The sequence below is a fragment of the Rhinopithecus bieti genome, unplaced genomic scaffold (genome assembly GCF_001698545.2).
Source record: "Rhinopithecus bieti isolate Rb0 unplaced genomic scaffold, ASM169854v2 scaffold_18644, whole genome shotgun sequence".
Classification (NCBI taxonomy): Eukaryota; Metazoa; Chordata; class Mammalia; order Primates; family Cercopithecidae; genus Rhinopithecus; species Rhinopithecus bieti.
This window is the reverse complement of record NW_016809656.1, coordinates 1360492-1366491: the sequence shown is the minus strand read 5'-3', so window position 1 is coordinate 1366491 and position 6000 is coordinate 1360492.

Sequence of the window (6000 nt, the reverse complement as noted above, 5' to 3'; positions counted from 1 at the left end):
ATAAAAGTGTGCAATTTAACAGCAGTACCAGAGTCAGGCCATTTGCTGGATAGGAATGTGGATGGATTTCTGGAAGATGGATTCATAGAACAGAACAAACTAAGCCACACATTACTGGTGTCTTAAGCATATGACTCAAGGAACGTCATCTAAACAAAAAATCTATTTTGATTTCCTCCTACCCCTTTAGTAAGCAAATCTTCCCCAGCACTAAGTATAAATTTGTACATATCCTGCCGGGCACAGCGACTCATGCCTGTAATCCCAGCACTTTGGGAGCCCGAGGAAGGCAGATCACGAGGTCAGGAGTTTGAGACCAGCCTGACCCAATATGGTGAAACCCATCTCGACTAAAACTACAAAAATTAGCCAGGCATGGTGGTGCACCTGCAATCCCAGCTACTCAGGAGACTGAGGCAGGAGAATCACTTGAACCCAGGAGACGGAGATTGCAATGAGCCGAGATCGCATCACTGCACTCCAGACTGTGTGACAGAGCGAGACTCAATTAAAAAAAAAAAAAAAAAATTGTGCATATCGCATAAGTACACTGTTTTAGACAATGGATAATCACTTAACCTAATAGTCACAGACTCAATTTAGAATAAAGAATGTCCATCAAATATTAATTAAACATTAATTATTTCAAAGGTATGGGTTCCTAAAACTTTTTTTCCTCCTCCAACTCAACTTTCATGGTTAATCCTGAAGAAAAGAAAATTTTACGTGGATGTTGGTTTCTCTATTTCTGGTTCTGGGGTTTATCAATCACCTTTTTCTTTCTCGTAAGTTCTTATGGTAACTTTTCAGAGATTTTGATCACCGTCAGTTTTTCTCATGCAGTTATTTCCTTTGAGCTGAGAAGATACATCTTCATTTCAATCGGACCTTAATAACTTGCTCCACATTCCCTGCAGACTGATGATTTTGTCCTGTTTTATATTGCTGAGTTTCCTTAGCCCATGAGTATCCCTGTTAAACTGAATTCAAGATGACCTGATGGAATATTCTCTCTCATGTGTCTCCCTCATCTCTTGCCCAACATATGGAGGTTCTGGCTGCTTTCATTACAGACACATCTAGCTTATTTTCACAGACTTAGGCTTTCTCAGGCATGATGGCTTGTATTTTCCAAAATTGCCATGAAAAGAGCTTCCATCACATATACTCTTCTTACAACATGATATTTATATTCCTCCCATTGCGATGTGGGTCATATGTTCTCCAAGGAAACCCAGACGACATGGAGAAATCTGGTGTGGAAGTTCTGATTGGAATTCCTAGCTGAGGTCATAGCCAGTATCAATTTACAAACATCTAAGTGGAGATGCTTGAGTTTTCCACAGCCTTTGAGTTTTCTAAGCAGATATTGTAGATGAGAGACAAGCTTTGTTTTCTTCTGCACCCTATCAGAATTTCTACCCCACAGAGACCTTGATTATAATGAAATTCTGGTTTTATGCCACTACATTACAGGCAATTAAAAAAAAAAATCCACGTGAATAGGTAATGATAAATATAATTACTTAGAAAGTATTTGTTGTCAATTCAAAATCAGATTAAGGCCGGGCGCGGTGGCTCAAGCCTGTAATCCCAGCACTTTGGGAGGCCGAGACGGGCGGATCACGAGGTCAGGAGATCAAGACCATCCTGGCTAACATGGTGAAACCCCGTCTCTACTAAAAAATACAAAAAACTAGCCCGGCGAGGTGGCGGGCGCCTATAGTCCCAGCTACTCGGGAGGCTGAGGCAGGAGAATGGCGTGAACCCGGGAGGCGGAGCTTGCAGTGAGCTGTGAGCTGAGATCTGGCCCCTGCACTCCAGCCCGGGTGACAGAGCGAGACTCCGTCTCTAAAAAAAAAAAAAAAAAAAAAAAAAAAAATAAAAATCAGATTAAATGCAAAGAGTATAAGCAAATGCTGAGACGTTTACTGCCCATTTGATTTTCGGCAGTTTATTCTTCAAGCTTCACATTTTCAAATGTATATTGTTACTATTGTTCTATTGTAAGCAATTGATGAAACAGTGCTCTCTAAAATGGCATGGTTTCAATTACATTCATTTCATACATCATTCGATAATTCCTTTACTTTTTTTTTATAAGGAAAACTCAGATAAAATTGGATTATCAGATTGTGTAACTAAAAGGAGGAATGGTACACAAAGGAAATATTTAAAGACAAAGTAAAAGAAAGGCATTGGCTTAAATTATTTTGCAATTTTGTATAGAATATACAATTCAGGGAATCATCCTCTTATTTTTGTAGATGCATGTTAAGACTCTTTCTTTAAGAAAAGCATTGCATTGTCTTTTTCCCACACGAGATAATATTACAAAAACTTTTTGTAAAAAAACAGCAACAACAGCAAAACTCACTTCAGCACTTTGAAATTCTGAATTGATGCGATCATATATGTTTATAGTATCAAATAGTTTTCCGAAAATTATAAGAATTGTAAAAATCCTACTTAATTTATCAAATTTGCATCATCATCCTCACATAGCAATGCCTGTCTTTACTAGCTGTTTTCATATCACTTTACCAAATTTATATCATAAGGGCATCTATATATAAATAAATCCACAATGCTTTAAAATCAAGTAGCTAGTGGAGAAATAGAAACGCAATATATATTTGAATGCATGATACAGTTTCAACCACCATGACTATATATTAGGTAGGGACAGGTTACGATGTCTGAAATAAAATACACTAAAACAGTAAGAGTAATCATATTAGAGTAGTACAATAAAAAGGTGTTATTCTTCTTTTCAATTTTCCACATATTTTACGATATTGTTACATGACTTTTACAATGTAAACAAGTAATCTAAAGAGAAAAATATATTCTCAATTTGCAACAAAGGATATCAACCTACTAAAACATTCTTTAGATTTTCAGTATAAATGTGTTATCATTTTCATAATGGCAACGAAGTAAAATACGTATAGGTGCTATAGCCTTGAGTTTTTCTTTTCTTAAAAGCTTCTCTGTCACATATAGTATATTTGTGAAAGAGTCTTTATCCTCATGAACAGAAAGTCAGAATCCCAATAAATTACAATAATCTCTCTGATTATATTTACCTGTGTTACAATGAAAAGACAGAGACTTTTTAAAACCTAAGAATAACTGCTTTTCCTCTAATTAGCATATACTGTATATACTTTGGCTTCATTATTTATAAAATGAGTACAATAACAGCATCTATCTTATAGGGCTGTAAATATTAAATGTGCTAGGACGTTTAATGCACATAGAACAATGTGAGTCACATGGTAAACACTGAATGCGTATTAACCCTAGAATGCAGATCCTGTGCGAGCAAGCCTTTATCTGTTTTATTCACCACTTTAATACTCAGTGCCTTGCAAAGACGCTCCAGATGGAGCACAAAACATAATAGCTGAATAAATACGAGCCAGTAGCTTTGGAGACAGGTGTCATTTAAGAGAAAGATTTTTAAGAAAAGAGAAAGAAGATTTTGCAAGAGTCAGAAGTGTGCAAAATATTGGGCAATGAGAAAAAAAGAATGTGGTCACTTGGGAACTTCGTCACAATTGGAAAGCAGATTTCACTGATAATATTTCGTGATTTGAGCTTAATTTTAAGGAATTAGATAAAATTTATATGAATGAATACACAGATACACGCAAACTATAAATGTGCATGCTTGTGTATATTTGGGTGAACATTCAGGGATACAAGTGAAGCAGCATAGTGATAAGCACAGCTTCTGGAGCCAGACTGCCTGGGCTCCCATCCATCCCTGTTTTACCACTTTACTGGCTGGGAGATGGTAGGAAAGTTCTGTGCTTCAGTTTTCTAATCTATAAAATGAGGATAATAATAGCAACTACTTTAGAGTGTTGTTTTGAGGATTAATTGAATTCATATTTGTAATTAGCATTTGTAACTATTAGCTGAAGTTAATATTTGTACTTGGGATGGTGTAAATACCATGTAAGTATTTGCTAAGTAGCATAAATATTGAAAGTTTTTCTTTAATCATGTTTCAAGATTTCTGTAGGAGATAATGTATTTCTTAGATTTGGTTTTTACTTTGGTGTTTGTGATAAACTAAAGCTACAGAAGGATACTATCAAGTGACAGTTTAAGATAATATAAACGGAACAGTGGTGAATAGGTTCTCTAGCTTTCAAGGTTATCCTTACATTAAAAAAAAAAAAAATCTATGGACATGAAAAAGGGTTCCTGACAATGTTTTTACATGTAAATCAAAAAGTCAAAAAAGGGAAAAACGAAACAAGAAACAGAACAAAATACAAACGCAAATGCTAGCATCTAAATGGAAAAATCCTGCTGCCTCTTTGTCGAGTATCTAGGAAACAGTATTAATTTTGGAACCTCCACTACTGTTATTGAGCTCCTTATGTCACTATAATTTTGTGAGACCCAGGACAGTGTAGCAGACATAGTGGGCAGAGCTAAAATGACAAATGGCTCCAAACCATTATTTAAATAGTAGCATCCAAAATTAGGCACATTAGGTAAGTAATTCTATTGATAAATTGAATTAATTCTTAAAGATATATGAGTTTCTCTATCAATGCCTATTTAATGCCTTCTGACAAGCTCAGGGTAATATGCAAAAAGCGTGTCAAATCAGATTAGTTTTGAAAACAGTGTAAACACATGTCGTAAGAGAGTTATTGTCCACGGTGAGCTTCGTTTTTGTTGATGATAAACAAGACTGCTAAACATGACTGTGTAACGTAACATTTCTATATGATCAATGTGAAGGTATAGAAAAGTGGTGATATGTGCTCACCAATGCAGTAGTCACTGCCAAATGTGGCTATTTAAATGTAAATTTATTAAAATTAACTCACACTCAAAATTCAGTTTCTCAGTTATGCTAGAAACATTCAAACCCTCAAAAGTTACATACAGCTAGTGGCTACTGTATCAGCAGAGATACAGGCTATGTCTAACCTTGCAAAAAGTTCTATTAGACAGAGTTAATATACGAGTAGCATTTATTTTAGATAAATAATTTGAAACATTTTTTAAAATTCTACATATTTTCAATGAGTAAGGAACTTTCTTATTTTTTAACACTGGATAAAATTCAAAAATGAACATGGGTATACTTCTCATTACTTACATATTTTAAGTCATGATGCAAAATAACTCAGGAGCAATTAAATGTACACTAGGATTGATCATAAATTAATACCAATCTAAGTCAACCTAGTGTTTGCTTTCCTGCTTTTTTCATTAATTTAGAATTTTTTTAGCCCACAAAAATAGCAAAGATATCACAATCTAATTCCAAGCACTATGAATTTCCGTATACTTCTAATGCTATAGACCATATATTGAATTTAACACTGAAATATCCACAGAGTGTCGCATGGACTCTATAGCAGGTTTAGTTCCCATGTAGCCAAAGACCATTTTCATAACATCTCCGCATAGGTTCAATATGCATGCAACATACAAACGTAATAATATATATGATTCACATATAATTATAAAATTATATTGACTCAAATATTAGCAATATATTTAATGACCTTAAACAAAAGGGGAAATTAGGTACTTTTCACAGTTGATTAGGTATTAAATTATTCTTTATGAAAAAAATTAATGAAGATGGAAAATTTTGACCAAAAATTTAAATATAAATATTAAATACATAATTATTTCGTAAATACTTTTTGTAGAGATGTAAAGGAGACATTCTCTATTCTTTGAAGACTTTTCAGGGTCCTTGAAAATATTAGATATGTGTATCAAAGTTAGGCAAGTAGATGAATAACAATATGCTAATTGTCAAATGATTGGTATGCGTTCCATATATTTATTAATANAAAAAAAAAAAAAAAAAAAAAACACACAAAACACAAAACACTATGAGTATAATGATATAGAACTCCTTACATAAAATGTAAACATTGGGCATACTAAGTTTTTATTGGATTGTCATTCTCTCAAAACTTGTTCTTTAATTTTTTTAACTTAAAAACACAA